The sequence below is a fragment of the Ochotona curzoniae genome, unplaced genomic scaffold (genome assembly GCF_017591425.1).
Source record: "Ochotona curzoniae isolate NIBS_2020 unplaced genomic scaffold, NIBS_Ocur_1.0 contig_908, whole genome shotgun sequence".
Lineage (NCBI taxonomy): Eukaryota > Metazoa > Chordata > Mammalia > Lagomorpha > Ochotonidae > Ochotona > Ochotona curzoniae.
Window position 1 is genome coordinate 22,983,098 of NW_024466607.1, and position 20,435 is coordinate 23,003,532.

Genomic DNA, 20,435 nt, shown 5'->3' on the forward strand with positions numbered 1-20,435 from the left:
GCAAATCCTAAAAATCCGTTTGTTTTTTTTTTTAAGTCATTTTTTCTCTTCATTGATTTTCAAGCACAGAGTCAGGAAGTAAATGTCTATCCACTATATACCCTCAAAATGCTGACTGTGGCAGTGCAGGGGCAAAACCAAAACCAGGAAGAGTTGGGAACTCAATACAGGCGTCCAAGAGGCACAGAGGTCCAACTACTTGAGCCATCACGGCTGCTTCAAAGAGTCTGCACAAACAGGACGTTAAAATCTGGAGCAGAGCTTGGATTGGAGCACAGTGATATGACATGGGCTACAGATGCCACAACTGGCATCCTAACTGCTAGATGTTCACCTAACACTTCATGTTCACCCCAAGCTTGTTCTTCATTTGTTCACTGATAGGGTATCTTGGCCATCCCCCTACCTCTCCACAATCAACTCACGATCAGTAAACCTCACTGACTTGTCTTCTGCTTTATCCTAAGCACAACAGAGGTGTATTAGAAGGTGGATAGGCAGGCAGGCAGATGACAGATAGATAGATCTGCATGAGAAAATGTCTCAAGAGAAAATGGATGAACAGATATGTCCATGACCTACTAAGAGGGAAAAAAATCCTGGAAAGGTAGTAGATGAAACTGTCAGTTGTAATCATTTCTAAAATTTCAAAATTAAACCCCAAACTGCATGCTCTGTTTAACTGGGATCAGCACAATACAAGATGAGCACAAGTATAATGGAGAGAAGCGCTTAATGCTCACCCACTCCCAACATGACTCAGAAATGAACAATTTCGTAGCATAAAGCTCCATTATTCTTATCATGAGCACCAAATTAAAATTCATCCTATATTTTAAAAATTTTTTCAAGAGACAATGAAATAATGAAAGTACAAAAAATAATTTTAATAACATCCAAATCATAACCATGGGAATGATTTTGTAGATTTCCAAATATGGTTCAGCCGCGTGAACTGGCAGCGTATGAAAGAAATATAAGCCTATTTTCCTTTTATAATTTTTGTTAGCATGAACCAAGTCATTAAAATATTTTAATATTCAGAGGCAGTATCAGTGTAATCCTGCTTTTCTTCTGCAGGGACAGGAGGGGGTTTGGTAAATCTGAATTATGGCAGTTGTAAAGGAGACGAGCAAGGGACACTTGAGCAATGCCTGCCAGAGTGGCTGGCGACACACACACTTGAGCAGAGTCCGAGGTCGAGAAGCAGAATCAAGCACACACAGTTCCTCTTGCTGCACACCTCCTGCCCACCTCTCCTGTTCCTGTCATCGTCGTTCCAGCAACACCCTCCAAACTTGGAGTACTCTGCCCTTTCCACAGGCTTCAGGGATCTAGGACATTTTTCACGCTAAAGAGGAGCAAAGTGCAACAGGAACTTTTCAAGTGATGGAAGTGGTTTATTTCTCTACCAGCTATTGCTTCCACAATAGTGAACAGAATGTTTCCTTTGCTTTAATTTAAACCAAATTAGATTTAAATAGTCACAGATGGCAAGTTGAGTTCCCCTATGTCACAACACAGTTCAATAAGCCTTTCTTCATTCTTGAACTTAATGATCCAGCCGACTCCTATTCATCCTTGGAAGTCCAATCCAACACTCCCACCTCTGGAAACCCCTACTAACTGTGGTAACTTGTATATGCTTTAATGTCATTCATCTGTCATAATAACTACATGATAACATCTTCATTCTCCCCAGTAGTATCTCCAGTGCAGAGAATCCACTGAGTTCATTTCTAAAATCTTTGTTCAGTGCTTGGCACATGAGACTTGTTTAGCAAATATTTGTTGGAAATAGTGAAACCATCTTTAGAGGTGAGCAAACATAAGCACATCTTCCCAAGAAAGTTCTGCCCCAGGGACAGTGTTAACAGCCTTTATAAAGAAATTTCAAACCAGACATATACTTCAGATTTGGTAGTATTTGTCACATATTTTTTGAATGGAAATTATTTTGCAATGTGAAAAAAAGATGTAGAACATTTCTGGCAATTTTTATCTCATGTTCAGGCTTGACAACCAGAATGAACCAGAATGCTATTTGAAGCTGTATCTTTCAGATAATAAATGCATTCAGCAAAACTTTCTTTTATTCTTATTCATTCCACAGTCATTAATTGTGAACTTTAACTTCCTTAGTGCCGTTCAACCTTACAATCCCCAAGCCCTAAATGAAGAGTCACAAAGTTTAAGTTCAGTCACAAGTCTTTCATGAACAATAATGAAATGGCAATGGCAAAAACAACAATTATAATGGCTGCTAATGTTTCATGAATATCACATGCCAGGCCATCAAGAAAGCAAGTGATATACATGGTCAGGTGGAGAGATAGACACCTCCACGAGCTGGAAAATATTCTGAACCTACTGTTATCAGTTAGGCTGTCAGGGCTTTGAGGGGTGACACCAAAATCAGCAGAAAGTTCTGGCCCCAGGTCTGCTCTGTTACCAGAACCCTTGTTTCCATCTTTTCACTACCAAATGATGCTCCCCCATGTTCCTCCTGCCCTGAATTCAGGTATCCACGTGATTCAAAAGCAGGGCCTTGGGTATGTAGTACAAACTCCCTGCATTTTGCTTTTCTATTGACAATGAAGATTAGACTTCAGAGCTGGCGTTACTTTCAGAGGCATATGAGGGTAGATGAGATGATGCAGGTGTTCAAAATGACTCATCATCTGGATAGGCAGAGCACCACTGGGGAAGGCTGACATACTGGCACAGAGCGAGTCAGGGAAAGGACCTTACAATTTCAAGAAAACAATAGCACTGTCAATCAGTCTTGAGCATCAGGTATACCCAACTAGGGGGGAAAATGTGTCTGTGGAACTTCCTGAAGCTTCCTGCTGCTTTATGTCAGTCAGGTGGCATCAAAAGAAGCAAGTCAATTGTCCTGTTTTAAGAATCGGCTGTTGTGTGAAGGACATCGAATGTGTTCCCTCATCCTTGGATCAGCAATACTGACAACATTTCAGAACTATTGAAGCCACCTGAGCAGAATTCAAGAGTGTATGCACGTCAGGACCCTGGGTCAATATTCGGTGGCCATGTCATATCCCGGGTACTGGGGTGGTTGGGAAGCTGGGTGTGGCTTCTTCCCTTGTCTCCTTTCAGATACAGGAAAAAAGCAAACTTGGAAACAATGATCACACCCACCTTTCCCTGACCCCCGATCCTTCCCACCCTGATCAACTGCGTAAGCATCATAGAAAATAAAGACAAATAATAATAATCCATTGAGCCAGGCATTGGAAAACATTTTCCAAAATGTCCACATAGTAAGTATGTTGTGCAAGGCATATGTAAATAAATGGATGTGTTCTAGTAAAATTGTATTAACAAAACCAAGACTGGCCCACAGGTGGAGTTTGCCAACCCTATTACAGGTGTCATCAGAGTGACTACATAGTCACACAGGACCATCACCAAATATTGCCTGTCAGATTCACCCATTTTGGTAGCCACAGACCTCTAAGGTAGAAGTTTGGAAAGCAAGAAAATCTCAAAAATCTGGGATGTCATCAGCTCCAAATTAGACACACAAGGCTCCAGGAAAGGATGTCACTGCCATTTCTGGGAGCCACTTCTCCCGAGCAGGAATGAGGCCTGAAAGCAGGGCAGGTGAGGCTTACAGGATCCCTCAGCCACATGTTGCACATGTTACGTTAAAGAAGACAGTCATGGGGCTCAGCACAATGGCCTAGTGGCTAAAGTCCTCGCCTTGCATGCACCGACATCCCATATGGGCATCGGTTCATGTCCCGGCTGCTCCACTTCTCATCCAGCTCCCTGCTTGTGACCTGAGAAAGCAGTCCAGGACTGCCCAAAGCCTTGGGACGCTGCACTCATATGGGAGACTCAGAACTTCTGGCTCCTGGCTTTGGATCAAAAGACAGAAGATCTCTCTGTCTTTCCTTCTTTCTATAAATCTACCGTTCCAAGAAAAACAAATAAATCTTTAACTTAACTAAATAAGCAAAAAAAAAAAAAATTCAGTCATGAAAGGGTACAAAATGTGTGATTCCATTTACACATTGGCTATAGAGTTTCTTTAGGGAGTGATGAAAATGTTTTGAAATAAAATAGTGCTGATGGCTACAAAACTGAATAGATCTGGAATCACCAAGTTAAAGATTTTAAATAGGTAAATTGTTTGATATTTTAGTCATTTAAAGCCATAAATTATAAATTGTTCGGTATTTTAGCCATTTAAAGTCATATAAAACCAAGTCCTTAGTTTATTAATATAGTATTTATTCTGGAACCTTTCAGCTTTTTCATTCTGAGAACTCGAATACTCAAACATATGTATGGTAAGTTCAAGAAAAGGTTTAATACTGTGGCCTGGGATAGTCAGGAATGCCCACTGGAAGTCTGGACGATGTGGGGTAGGCTCTGTGACACAGTTAGCCACTAACTGGGGTTTTCATATCCCCTATCTGAAGGCCCAGCACTTCTGATTCAGCTTTCTGCCAATGCATAGCCCGGGAGGCAGCAGAAAATGGCGCAAGCACTTGCATCCCTGATATATCCATGGAAAAGTTCTTGGCACCCGGAATCAACCCGGCAATGGTCAGGCTGGAGCAGACATTTGGCGAATAAACCAACAGATGGAAGCTCTCTCTCTTTATCATTCTACCTTCCCAATAAATGAATATTGAGAGAGAGAGAGAGAGAGAGAGAGAGAGAAAGAGAGAGAAAGAGAGGAATTTACACAGAAGAAAGAGGCAAGGCTTTCAGAATTACCAAAGGCAGCAGCCTTAATGCTGAGAGCAAGGATGAACTGATTCCCAGAGGAACCCACAGAGAGAGCCATATAATTAAGCAAATGGTTCATGAATGAAGCTGCTAAGTACAACAGAAAGGAAAAACAAAACATTACAAAAGATCTGGGAAATACAGGCAAACACAATGAGACTTGACCCAGCTTTGGAATGTTGAATTTTATATTTAAGAAAAATTAATCTATTAGTTTATGTGGTGTAAATGGAAATGGCTGCAATCAGAACTTATCAAATAAGAATTGATAAAGGTTGAAGAAAGATAATAAAGTAGAAACTTAAACATACTAAACTGTGGTTACTTCTTTATCCAAAAAGGGAAAACAGAAAAGGGAGTATTCTTATTCCATTCTTCTTCAATAGCAACAAAATTAACAATCAAAGTATTGGCAAGAATAATGTAATATTTATCAGTATGTTCCAAGTAGGGAACCATGGACTAGCGCATGATATAATATACATATATATTATCTTTAGTTTTTTTTTTTTAATAATCTTACTTAGTTGCTTAGGGTACATAGGGTCAAGGGCTACAAGAAGCAACTAGTAAAAAAAAAAAAGAGGAAGGTAGGGAAGATAGAAAACAAAAACAAACAGAAGATGGTTTATACAATTAAGAGATACACAACATCTCCCATTCCTCCAGAAGCCGACTGGGGGAAGCAGCTGAGTTACAAAATTACAGCATTTCTCTCTAAAGTAACTTAAAATCATGAGGGAAGTAGATTGAGATGATTCAGAGGCCATTATTAAGGATGAGAAATGGGAGAAGAGACAACTTATGGGAAAGGAGACAAATTTCATTATTAAGCACACACAATATTAGCAAATTTGGATGTGTGGGTCAATCCAGGGTCATTCACATATTACACATATGTGCAGGATGGAAGAGGTAAAATATAAATATAAACATATAGTATATATAAATATACATAAAAGCATAGTGGAGAATAGAAAAGTTGACTATGTAACATCCTCCAGACTAATAGGACAGAATGTGTCAACACTTGCAATGTTCTTCAAGACCATTTAGCATCTCAAAAGGAAATAAAACAGCTAAGTTTCAAGATAATTGCTTTGTGTACTTTAATGGCATTATACAATGATCAAACGTTAGGAATCGAGATAATTCACACATACAAAAAAAATAAATAAATAAACCTAAAAACAGTAAGGGTTTGTAAAGCTTCATGGCAAGTTTTACTGTGTCACCCTGGGAGTGGACAGCTAATTTAAAAGGTGAGAGATAAATACATCAAACGTTTCATCACTGGCTGACTCACCACAGCAATCAAGTGTACTGGGTATTTCCTTGTTTAAAAGATTTACTTCTCTGAATGGCAGAATGACAGAGACAGGAAAATAAATCTTCCATCATCTGAATCACTCCCCAAATGGCTGCCATGACCAGCGCTGGACCAGGTGAAAGTCAGGAGCCCTGTGTTCCATCAGTGACAGCAGCACAAACCAAGAAACCATTTATCTGCTGCCTTCCCAGAAGCAGTAGTAGTAGAGCAGCAGGCCCAGCGCAATAGCCTAATGGCTCAAGTCCTTGTCGCACACGCTGGGATCCCATATGGACACTGATTCTCATCCCAGCAGCCCTTCTGGCGGTTGAGGCCACCTGTGGGGAGTGAATCAGTGGATGGAAGATCTTCCTCTCTGTCTTTCCTCCTCTCTGTATATCTGACTTTCCAATAAAAATAAATATTTAAAAAGAAGAAAAGAAAAAAGTAGAACAGTAGAGACCCGAACTGGTCTCTACTTTAGCACAACTGGCAAGTTGGCCACACAGACTGCAGCTCAAGCCACTGTGCCACCACACCAACCCTGCTACGTTCCATTTTTAAAATTGCTGTCTTTCTACAGTATTCTTATTTGGCCTATCGCTGACTCCTGATGTATGAGAAAAACGGGACAGCACGACGCTGTCTGTTGCAGAGAGCCATAGCTGGGCCAATGCACTGAGCCCTGAGATCATGAATAAAATGCCCTGATTAGGTATGGATGTGAGTATATAAAATGTTTCACAAAATCATTTTTTGGTGGACATCAAGGACTTCTCTCTACCATGCTGGGGCTTCTTAACTTGAGACTTTAAACATCTCAAAAGTCAATCCAAATTTTTAAGGTACTTATTGATATTTTCCCTGGTAGGAAATTCCCAAGTGTTAGGAGAGTTTTCAAAGGGATTTATAACCTACCATGGATGAGGAACCACAGTAAGTTGAGACCTCTCTCTATACTTCAGGGGCTGCACATGAAATGCACCAAATCTGCCTAGCTTCCAGGGAGTGCGTTCTTGGAAGTCAGTCACTTGGTGGCGAAGTTAAAGCTGTGTTTCAATGACCTGCTTGATTTCCCCAGACTGCTAGCTTCATGTCCAACTAAATATTCTCTTAATAGTTTCATATATAAAACAAAATTCCCAAGACATTAAGATTACTCTCATCACCGTCTCATCTCCTTCAGAAAGATTCTATTGTTGTCACTTTGAAAACTGTAAATAGCATTCAAGATGGTGTTTAATTTCAAGTTTATGCCAACATTCAGTGGAAATGTCTAAGTTTTGAAATAGTTGGGAGCTCACATCCCATCTGCTGTGTTTTCATTTTCTCTTCCACCCCCAGTGAATTTTAAAAGTCAGCTGCCGTGTCAGTGATCCTTTCTGCTAATGTTCATGGGGCCTCCATGTGGAAATGAAAGGGAAGGAGTCCTCAGAGCAAGAGGTTCTTGGTCCATTGAACTCCTTAGGGTCAGGGCTTCGCAAAGTATGTGAGCTGTACGCAGACTTCAGGGGGTGGGGGACTGACAGGAACACTGTTCATTTTGAAGAGAGGGAAAATGGGCCCCAGAAAGGAGTAAATGCCCACAGTGTCCTTAGCCATAGAACAAGACATCGAGTCTCTATGGGCACCCTCGCTGATGCTTCCATCACAGGTGGTCACTTCCTTCCCTGACACTTCCTGGGGGACACCAGCCTGTGCTACCTCATGGTTTCTATTTTTTTAATACAGTAGCTGTCACTCACTTCCCTAGGTGAGACAGGCTAATATTCCAAAGTGATCATACATATGCTACTTTGTTCCTGACTCACTCGCACTAAGGATCTGATGTCGTCTCCTGACTCCCTAGCCTAGCTTCTCAAGTGCTGATGGCACCACCCTGGCAGGAGGAAAAATCATTCAAGAAGAGATGAGGAGGCAGAACGGTTTAGCACAGTGGTCTTAAAAGACTTGAAAAGAATTCAAGAGAGACACAGTGAGGGTATGTGCATGGACACGAACTTGTAAGGAACCTACTACATACTGCCATTATCTTGAACCTCAGGTCAAATGCCAAGATATGGTAGTGATAAAGCAATATTCTATCTGGCGCTGATGGACTTGTGACTGTGGCTGAAGGACCATACTATTGTAATAATATGGGGTGGGGGCAAGAGTGAGAGGCAGGGGAAATCCCTGAGCCTAAGGAATCATATCATGAAAAACAAATCACAAATACATACATAGTTTCAAGGTTCAGAACTCTGAAAGTATATCAAAAGGCTAAAACTAAAATGCCTGCAGCTTTTTGCTCCCTGTGGGCGGACTGTAGGTGGAAATCTGATTTAGGGGGTCCTTCTACAGTGCGTAGAGGGCCTGTAGTCCTTGATTCAAAGCTCACTTCCACTCCAAGACAAGTTGTATCTTAAACACATGATTTCGCCGGAACACTAAACAGTCTGCCTCTTCACGCCATGGCTAAATATTCTTATAATTATACTGGGTCCACAAGGATAATCCAGGATAATCCCCCTATCTTACTGTCAGCTGGTTAGCAGCTTTCATCCTATTTGCTACTCTATTTCTTTGCCAGGAACATATTTATAGATCTGGGAGATCAGTACATGGATACCTTTGGGAAGCCATAGGTGGTCTTCTCCAAGTGATTTGCTGTAAACCTTCCCTCGGAACTTTGGAATTTAAGAAAAGGAATTTGTAGTCCAATTTTTTTCCTACAATTCTGACAGGACACAACCTTCCAAAGAGAGTGACGTGGGACCAAACAATGACGTGAGTAGCTGCTGAAAGATCTAATAACAGCTGAGGCCTTAGCAAAGTGCCAGAGCAGGGCTGGCACTGGGGCTCTGTGGGTAAAGCGGCTACCCACAGCACCAGCAGCCCATCTGGGCAGCAGTTCCTGGCTACTGCCATCATTTTGGATGGGAGTTTCCTCTTCAGCAAAGCATAAACTCTCTCAAGAAAAGGAAGAATAAGGGAGGAAAAGAGATATATTCCTGAGTCTGTGAGAACAATAGGAGGTAGGAAAAGCTAACAGAGGATTCCCCACCTCATGCGCTTTTACCAGAGGCCATTTCCAAACCATGGACACCTCCCGGAATACGGGGAACTCAAGGCCACCAGTCTCCATGGTATGTTCACCTTCCCTAGTAGTGGGAGCACCAAGGATACACACAAGGAGCTGGTAACTCAAACTACTTGAGCAGCACGTGCCAAAGAAACTGCAGTGAACAGCATACATCCTGCATGGCCTCAGTGACACAATGCTCCAAGGAAAGGGCGAAATTAAAAGCCCTAACTTGAGACAGCATGGCATGAGCTGGCCTTTGGCCAACAAAACAGTCTGCTACCACTGCCCAAGATACTGACACCTTAGCAGCCACAAATATTTCATTTTTGTATATTCAAGTTGGTGACCATGAAATCAGTAACATAGACAGACTATTCATATGAGCTCCCACACAGTAACAGGTGACTTGGTTATTCATGGGAAGCCTGAGAAAAGATGGACCATAGGACACTGTGACCAAAGCATCCCCTCGGGTTGAGCAGCCCTTATGATGGATTGTTTTCCTTTGCTTCTCAAGGCAAGAAGGGAAGGGAATTTTTATCTTACAGAATATTTTTTCCTTAACAAGTCAGAGAGTAGAAATCCCCCAAAGCCCATTTCTTCGGGCAGTTTAAGTGATAGATCACACACAAGTATCTCCCAAGAGGACTTTATCAAAGCTAAGGTAAATTTCTTACACTGTATTCATCAAACAACTGCCAATAAACATCGGTCCGTACCAATGAGCAAAAAAGAACGTATGATGTCTGCTTTCAAAAAAGTGACCTCCTACGGTGCTTTAAATTACAAAATTACTATGCCCTCATTATATTACATAAAGTTTGGAAAATGACAAAGAGTACAAAAAAAAACCTGGAGGGAGGAATGATCTATCATTTTGTCCTCAGCTGCAATCTCTTTTAATTACAATAGGTAATATGTTTCAAGGTACATATGTTTCAATCTATTCAAGGAATGTATCTTGCCTGTTTATTTCAGTACGACCTATCAATATTCTACATCATTAAAATATTATATTTTAATGGCTACATATGAGTATATAACCATTAAAATGAATAATTTTATTATTTGCCATTTAAATCTCCTGTTATTTTTAAAATTCAAATCAAATGTATAGATAAGTTGACAAACACTTACACATACTTGGAGGAAGCATAAAAATTAGAATACAGTCTAAGGTATGTTAAGACTGACAGGAATAACACAGAAATGTTTATTGTTCTCTTGTGAGGTGTTGACAGATTGAAAATATAATGGTCTTTATGGATGAGTCTATTTTGGAGAGAGCTAATAAGCATGTTAGGGAAATCATTTATCAAATTTAGGGTCTGACATTTCACCTAATGGTTAAGACACTCACATTGCATACTGGCGTGGGTGAATGAGGTACCTGGCTCTACTTCTGACTCTAGCTTCCTGCCACTGTGTACCCTGGGAGGCACTGGGTCTCTGCCACCCATATCTAGACCTACACTTAATCCCCAGCCTTGGCATTTCCTGGGCTAGTGTGTATATTTGTGTAGTTAACCAGCAGTTGAGGCCGGGAGTGTTGGGTAGGACTATGCTTCTTTTCACCCATCTCTCCCTTTTTCCTCCTCCTTTTTCCTCCTGCACTCTCTCTAAGGAATGCCTAAACATTTCTGTTGGAATGATTTTCAGCTAGGCTTCAGAAACTCCAGGTATAGTGTATAGAACAAGTTACCAGTGAAGTCCCACTGCATATTTCTACCAGAGACTAATATCTCAGCTTTAAAATATCATTCTTTTCCAATAGGCTGTGGTGAGTTTTAAAAATACTTTGTCATCTCAAGGAGGATAACAATGTGAACTTCTATTCTTGCAACAGAAACATAAATATTCCTCGAGAGTAATCCTACCAGGAAGAAAGGCAGTATCCAAAAAACCAGAGGGATTTGCAGCTGATAAATGAAATTGAGCTGAGGAAAATTCAAATCTGAATTCACAGAGTTAGGGAAGTGAAACAAGTTCATTCAAAATTTATTTTATAATTTTATTTTTGTTCAATAATGAAAAAGTAGGAGGTACAAGTGGTGGAAGGGAGAGCGACTGATTCACAGGTATATTCCCTGGATGTCCAACAGCCAGGCCTCACACATGGATCAAAACAATCCAACATGTCAGTCATCACTGCTGTCAAAGAGGGTTTGTGGAAAGTTAGACTTGGGAACCAATGACAAACCATGGAACTTGATACAAGATGTTGGCATCTAGACTAATAGGGCACATATTTGCCCCAAGAATTATTTTTTGAAAAAATTGTCCCACTGAATAATAGCATTTTGTGATTGTTAGGAGCTGGGGAGGGCAAAGGACACTGGGCTATCTGCAGGAGTTGACAGAGATGGCAGCATTAAGACAATGTCATCGTTGAGAGGATAGCACTCTGAAGAACTGGACTCTGTAGACTGAAACCATGAGTGGGAATCTAAGGGATGTATCCCACTCATTTTTGTCTTCAGTTTCTGGCTGTAGCTCAGCTCAGCGCTGGCTGTTGTGGACATGGAGGAGTAAGGCCATGAATGCAAGACCTCTCTCTTGGTCTCTGTCTCTCTTCCCCTCATCCCCTCCCCTCCTTTCCTCTGTCTCTGCATTTCAAGTAAATACAGAGCAAATAAAAATCTTAAAAAGTAAACTCAGTCTCAGTATTCACACTAAACAACAAGGCCATTATGATCAAGGAAGCCAGCTGATTCTTCCAACATGAAGTTGATCCAACTGTACGATATTCTTTAAATGATTTTTAAAGGTTTTCTAAGAAACAAAATTATTCTAAGGAAAACAAATGCACTGGTACAAGATGTATTTCAGTGCAAGGGCAATATTCTATTAGTTCTTCACTTACCACTAGCATAAAAAGGATTTTCAACAGGTATGGTATAGCTGGCCTAGCAAATATGTATAGTCTAGGAAGAGTTGTAATCAAGGACTGCATCTTTATGAGAAAAAAGCAGCAATTTTCTTCTAAATTTTTAGTGTGCTATCATGACATGAACACAGTATAAAACATACAAACATATTTAGTGGCTCAATGTGTAAAATCACTACAGACCAGATGATTCAGGGAAATTGTGGAATATAACTGGAGTGTGTAGATGTCATCCTTATGCTTAAGAAACATATATAAAGAGTTAAACAAAAAGCCCCTAGCTGGAAACTACTGGATCATATTCTGTAAGTCAAGAAAATGAAATGTCTAACTCCAGAAAATGCTATTTACTTTCATGTACGTCTAATTAGCACTGATGTGTACCGAAGTATTGGGTTTAGAGGAACTCCAGGATGTGGGACATGGGTTGTGCGTTTATGTGCTCAAACTTTTGAGTTTGAACAGGGATCTAGAAACAGAGGTTTATTGGTGGAAATTTGAACAGGGATCTTGAAATGGAGATTTAGAACTGGATATTACTGTTGAAAAAAATCACTTAGATCACTGTCTTTGGGTTTCCCCAAATTAAAAAAAAATCATATTCTCCTCAGAAACAAATAGTAACTGAAAAAAAGTAACATTGGAGTCAGACTTCAGCACAAATAAGCTGTGCTATGAATGTCTTGAGACACTGAGTCCTCTGAGGAATTTAACTTCAACTGAGTGGTGTTAATGATATTTATCCTGCCGGTTTTAAGCATATCAAAGTGGAGTCCAGCCCATTGTAGACTCTAAATGAATGAGAACAATTATTTTATTCTACTACTGTTTTTTTAATTATCTTTTGCTCTAAGAAACAACCACCACAAAATAAAGCTGTTACAAATGTTAGTCTAACTATAGAAACCAAATTCTATTGGATTCATTTCGTCCTCATTCCAAATATAGGACAGATGAGAGAAAATAGGATTAAAATAAATACTCAACATTTAAGGGGCAGTTGTCTGGCTTAAGTTGCCTCTTGGAATGCTGCATCTGCTATTGGAGTGCCTGGTTCAAGTCTTGGCCACTCTGGTTCCAGTCTAGCTTCTTGCCAATGTGCAAGCTGACTGTCTACCTCTTACGAGGACCCAGAGGGCATTCTGACATCCTGGCTGTGGTCTGACCCTGCACTGATTGTTATGGGTATTTAGGAAATGAATCAGTGACTGGAAGATGTTATCCTTTCTCTCTTCCTGCTTTTCAAACAGAAAAATAAGCAAATTAAAAACAGATAAAGAAACTTAAATCTATCACAATATTGATCCAATATGGACAATTTAGACCTATGTAGATCCCTTTGCTTGACTTCTTCATTAGAAAGAAAGTATAGCACCCGAGAGTAAATCTGGCAGGTAATCCTAGCCAATTTCAGAAAAAGCTGCTTGCCAGTAAACAGATACAAATTGATCTTGGAATAAACTGTAAATTGGAATTTCTTCTTTCTGGAGAAGATATCTGCATTGTGTCTAAATTTCATGATAATATGGGCTGAATATTTGGAGAGCTTACAAGTTTAATATACTCACACACTCTTTGGCTTCTGTGTCTTTGAAGGTTCCCTGCCATAGACATGGGGAATGGTCATCATAGCTAATGGCATTGAACCTGAATGAATTGATGGATTCCTTGTAGTCAGAAAACTTGCAGACTGTGGAGAAGGTGACTGCTATTCAAACCCATACTCCAAATTTCTTTCCCCTCATCTAACAAATCTTATGAGTCTTCTCAATATGCCCACACATTACTGGCAATAATAATCATAATTCTACAAATCATAATAGTAGCTAACACTTACTGAGCTTTAACTGTGGTCCAGGCATGGCTTCAGGGGTTTTTACATAATTCCTCATTTAGGTAGCACAATAGTCTGATTTGGAAAACAGCAGCAGTATGTCCAAGGGTGCAGGCAGGTGACTAAATATCAAGCAGTTTGGATCCAGAGCTGCTCTCTTTACCTACACACGACGTTATCTCAACATTCATGCATATAAACCTATCCAAGATCATTACAGAACACTCATCTACTTCCATTTTCCAGCATGCACAGCAGCCCCTTATTCCAAGGAGGAGAACTTGAAGGAGCAGGAGGAAAGGTGTGAACATCTGAAACAAGGAATCTTGCAGAAGGTACTGTCTGTATTAACTAGCAAGCAAATCACCACTCTGTGGCGGAAGACACTTCTTTAGAGTAGATAGGCAGTGGAAAGAAGACAGGATTCTTCAAGACAAGGCTTTAGTCAGAAAATAATGAGGGAGGTGCACATGCAATGAACAGGAGCACATGCAATGACATGGTTTGGTAAATGGTTATTACCAGAGTTAGTATGGACACAGTAGCCATGTGATTGACTTCTATGTGCTTATTTTGTGCTAAAATTCAATCAAGCAAAATCAAATGTCACAGTAAAGTAATTCTTTTAAAGCAGTTCTCAAAGCAAACCATCGAGGTGGCTTCCTTTGCCATGGGCCGTGTCTTACACCTACCTGACCTCCCCTCGTCTCTCACTAATTTCCCCCTCTCACAGTTTTCTCTTCCATATTCAATGATTTCATTTTTTTTCCCCCAGAGGTCCCTAACTCAGCATTGCCACCACCACAGCCCTCATGCTTCTCAACTTTCCATACTTAGTATCAAATATGTCATTCTCTGAATACCCATTTCCTGTGTTCCTTTAATACCTATGTTTTCTTTTTAAAGAACATAATTGAGAATACTTTAAGATGTTCAAGGAAAATTAAATTACAAAATAGGTTCATTAGAGCAGAGCCAGATCAGGAGTGGAGCAGCAGAAACACCAACCTAGTGACCACATGAGATACTGGCTTACAATTAAAGTAGGTAGCCTAAGAATATATAGACAAGAATCATTTGAAGTCATATATCACCAAATTGGCATTATCGTATGTTTATTTACTGGAGATATCACATCTAGATTCCCTGAGCTAAAAGTCCCAAGGAGTTACAAAAATCCATGAAGTTGTAATTTTATTCTAAATAGGAATTGCCAACATTCTCATATCAAATTTCTCGTTCAGAAGCCTACTACTCAGTAGGGAGACATCACTGAACCCAGAGGGGGAAGAAAGCTAATTAACTGTCTCACTGGAACATTCCTTCCTTTTTGGTGACTCAACTAGGGAGCCCTGGACTTTGAGACCATTGTCAAATGGTGTGTGAAAGAGATCCAAGTTCAATCATAAATATCATCAGCAACATAATGGTACTCTCCAGCCCTCAGGGCCAAATGACCTGCATTTTAGCAAATTGATTTTGTTCATGCATTGTGTTAAGCCAAGCAATTGTTTCCCATGACATGGTTGAACTCACAGTTGCGCTGTCTTTGAAATTCATGGTTGAATTTGTCCAATTGCTGATTGCTATTCCCATTTGCTTTGATAATAGTCACTTCCTTCATCAGTAATGGGTTTTATACACAGTGCACAATCACAACCATTCAATGTCACTTGCAAACATTTGATGAATTGTCTAATACAGTTATGAGAGTTGCTTTTTTGGGATACAGAGAGAGTAAGTCTTAGTGAGCTAATGAGATGATGTACTTTGACATTAGGCAACAAGTATTTCCATTTTCCATATTAGCTATATATGTCCTTTTATGCAAGGACTCATTTGTATCATGATCATAATTGATCCACTTGTCAAGAAAATAGAGGGGAAGTGAAATTCAGAGAAGACATCACACAAAGAATGAAAATTTAACACACAGAAAGGGCTTGGGATCCTCAAATAAATATAAGGCTTGAATCTGGAACCATAATGTATGTGTTTTAGTAGAGATTAGTAGTGATTTTCCTTTAGAAAGGGCAGAATTCAAGCTGAATTTTAAAAGAAAGGTGTGATTAAACCCTCAGAAGCAGGAAAGACAAACCAGTGAGAAAAAAAAAATATGCAGACCAATACAGTCACGAAACCTGAGGAAGAACAGGTGAAGATAAACTCTGAGAGGCTGACAAGGTCAGGATGAAATTAAGAGTAGCTCTCAATCCTGTCTTAGCCATTCTTCCATCTGCATTTGGTAATCCATATTTAAGGAAGGACAAGCCAGTGAACAACTCTGACATGAGTCTACTGAGCTAGTTTTACAAACAAGGTTTTAAATTGCTTCTCCAAGTCATTCTGGTGAGTATGATTTCATAGAGAATTTTGATCAAAAGTTTCTGTTTATGAATTTGCTATCATGCCACAACTCAATTTAATTATGACTAATTGAATTTCCGTTCTGGATAGGACAATGTACTCTCTTTCTAAACTACATTTATACTGACAGAGAATCTCAAGATCTTCCAGGTCAACTCCTTTCCTTTAATTTATTGACTTATCTAACAAGCATTCATTAGAAACTAACTCCCCACCAGATTACATTCCTACTCTGAAAGTTGTATACTGTAAAATGCAGATGTAGGCATTGATAATAACTTGTGAGTCATTTTAAGTGTAGTGAGGGTTGGGAAGACATGGGAACATTACACAGTTATAGTAGAGGGGATGGAGGACAGGCTGTTTTAGATGATGAAGAGTAACAGTGACAAAGATTCTTTGGAGAGATGACTTGGAGCTCTGTTTTGGATGAAGACAAGGTATCACATGCAAGAGAGGACATGACAATGGAAATTACAGTCAATGAGAATGATACATTCCAAGGTTCTGAGTATGCATAAGGATGACATTTTAAAAAAAAGACTAATATTTCATGGAAAGGGAGATTTACATAAAGAAGGAGAGACAAAGAAAAAGATCTTTCATCCACTAGTTCACTCCCCAAGTGGTCACTATGTCTCAAACTGAGCTAACCTGCAGCAAGGAGCTAGGAGTTTCTTCTTGGTAACCCAAATAGTACAGGGTCCCAAGGCTTTGGGCTATCCTCTACTGATTTCCCAGACCACAGGAAAGGAGCTGGATGGGAAGTAGAGCAGCTGGGACATGAACCAGCATCCATATGGGTCCCTGGTGTATGGAAGGTGAGGATTTAGCCATGAGGCTATCATAACGGGTCCAGAATGTCATATTTGATGAAAGCAAGCAGCAAGATGAAATAGACTCGCAAGAACTGGCAAGGTAGGAAGTAGACAGGACTCATCACTCAAGTCAGAGAACTTACCCATGACTTGCTCAATGGCTCAATTTTCTAATCCTCCCCCTACAAGTGCTAGGCTCCCACATGGCTGCTGGTTCATGTTCCCACTGCTCCACTTCCCATCCAGCTCCCTGCTTGTGGCCTGGGAAAGCAGAAGAGGATGACCTAAAGGCACCCTGCATCTATTTGTGAGAGTAAGAGACTCCGGGTTCCTGGTTTTGTACTGGCTTAGCTTGGGCCATTGTGGCCCTCTGTGCAGTGAACCAGTGATGAAAGATTTTTCTATCTTTCCTCCTCTCTGTAAATCTACCTTTCCAATGAAAGTAAAATATATATCTCTTTCCCAGGCCTATAGAAGTGGAAATGAACAAGCAGGGAGTTAGAGCAGATGCTATAGGTAAATGGAATTGATGGTGAACCAGACAGAGGATCCTGGGGAGCAGTAACATTTGAACAGCAGAAAGGAAAGGAGCAGCCCTTGAAATACGCAGAGTTCATAAACTCAGATATAAGGAGTAAAACAAGCCTACTTTAAGAGGCAGACATTGGAGCTCTAGTAATGGAGAATGGGTTGACATGCTTAGCAGCATTTAGGTTCACTTAAAAAAAACACTTTGCAGGAAAAACAAAGCATATTGTTAAAAATTGCTTTGCAGGTAAGAATAAAACATATGAGGCATGCAAGGGCCATGAACCATCAATATGCAACACTGAGCTGCAGAAAAACCAGGAAGTTGGTTGGAATGAGAAAAATCAATAAAGTGGGGCCTAATAAAGAGCAATAAAAAACAAGAAAGAAGCAATGCTTAATATTAGCATGAACAAAACAGAAAAGAATAATTTATTAGGTAATAACCCAAAGATTCTAAGACTAACAATGAAATGGCTCCATTAAGGGACTTATACAACCTCAAAATGGAGTTCATGATCAAAGGGGCCAGTTCTTCAAACACAGCAATCACAAAAGCCTGTGTTCCACAAAATGACCAAAGACAGACATCCTCCAAATGAATAAAAACCATCTACCCTGCACAGCTGGAGGGTCAGGGCATAGGAAGTTCAGTTCTGGAAAGCCATTCTAAATGTTGATGAGTTCTTGCCAAACATCTGATGGGTAGAGCTGTTACCTGCCTCCTTGCAGCCCAAGGTTCCCAGATTTAATCTCTGAGGCAACACTCAACATATTCAATACTTTTTCCCTCTGTTAGTCCTTCAGCTATTTAGCAACTGGCTGTCATTACCCTTCCTGTTGTAGGTTGTCTCTTCCCTAGACAAAACATCTCCATAAACAACTACTCTTCAAAATCTTCCCTTCTAGAACCTGCCATTCCATAAATCTTTCTGTCACCCTGTGGCAGTTTGTTACCATCTCAGCTAAAATAGGATTTTTAAAGAATACAGTGTTACTAACTGGTTAATATACTAGGGCTTCTGTAGAAATTATTCTGTCTGTCTACCACAGCAGGAATAGAATGACCTCATAAGAAGCATAGTCGCATGTTGTCCCAATTCCTACCCTCCACACTCCAAGGTCATCTGTTGGATGTTGTGCATAATCCAGAGTGACCATTCTCATCAGTATATAAACAATACTATTCCATCATCACTTGATCATTTCCAATTAAAATCACTTGGCCTAATGTACATTATGTCTGTATCAATAATGCTTGTACAATGCTTCCCAGACCTTTTTACATACATGATCTTACTATGAACTCAAACTATAGAAACACATTTATACAAACAAAAATTTGGTTGAAAATGAGGTGCTAAAGAGACAAGGAAACTTAGAAACTGGACACTTGGATACTTGGATTACTGTTTTTTTTTTAAGCAAAATAAAAACTATCATAGTAAGAATAGATAAAGGCTGGGGACATACCAAACTCTTGGAAATAAGCTTTTCAGTTATAGCATGCCATGTGATACACATGGTAATCTTATGGTTATCATGTTCTATTATCTTCATTTTTAAGATAAAGGAATTAAAATATAGAGGTTAAGTGACAACCAATGTCACACAGATATCAGGCAAGCAGCACTGAGATATTAACTACCTCTGCTTGTCTCCAGAGCTCAATATCTTTAATGTCTTTTTTGCACAATCACTTTAAGTGTATATTATCTCTATGAGATATGGACCTACTTGTTGATGGGGCGGCGGGGAGTTGGGAGGAACTCTTGTGGTGAGTGCTTTTCTGAGATTCTCCTATGAATGGATGCAGAGTAGGCATACAGGTTTCCTCACCCTTGAGATTAAAGATGCCTTCCCAGTCTATACTCAAATGGAGAAGAGCAAGAACGGAAAGAAAGACCACATAGCAACCAGAGTGTTGTGAACTAGGCAGCCACATATGCACATAACTTCTGTCACAAGCACATTTGGAACATAAACAGGGTTTCACGGTGACTATTCAGCTAAGAAAACAAGGTTTCCAAGCACAATTCATATCACTTTAGCAGCATTCATTTGTAAATGAATCATGTGCTAATTTATTCATTAAAATAGCCTGTACTTGGCAACATTTTATTAACCTTAGTTTATGTTAATAAGATCAGTACTTGTATTTTTTTAATGCATCTCTTTATGATTACTCTATAATTCTGATGTTCTTTCAACGTGGATTAAGCCTTTACCAAGCCCACACTGCAGTCTACATTCAATGAGTTCACATTATGTAACTGTAAAATACAGTTTTATAAAGCCCAAATCTGGAAGAAAACCACTTTGCATACATCAGCCATGCACCACACTCTGCTGAGTGTTTTATCGTACTTAAATAATGACTAATTGCTTTGTGTCTCTGAAATCTATTGGACCAGAATCTAGGGGAAAAGCTTCCCACTGAGATCTTTCGTTATTGCTCTTAGCTACCACTGATGCGACCATTTTCACATCCTACCCAGGTCCACTAAAAGTCTTGGAAAACACAGGAACCACAAGAGAGTAAGGAATATCCTTAGAATACAATATTCTTAGGCACAACAACCAGTCACCTCAAATGATTCAGAGAGTCTCAGAAAAATAACTTTGTATATAATCTCTTGTGCTAATGACCAGATATTGCAAAGAAACCCTATAAATCCATAAGAAATGCATAGAATTTTACTCCTAAAAACCAGGAAAAAGTAATCATATGGGTTTACTTGGTAAGCCATATCATAAACAACCCAGATTAAAGAAATGAAGTTTGATTTAATAATACACCCAAAAGTAGCCTTATGATCCTTCTCAACCAGGTATTCCAGGGCACAAATGACATTTTACCAGCT

General features: G+C 39.7%; 1 protein-coding gene across 1 annotated transcript in view; it reads right to left on the reverse strand.

The window, feature by feature from the left end:
- The window catches only part of FHIT (fragile histidine triad diadenosine triphosphatase), a 1,216,856-nt gene that overhangs the window by 152,079 nt on the left and 1,044,342 nt on the right, over positions 1–20,435 (reverse strand). The window lies entirely within an intron of this gene.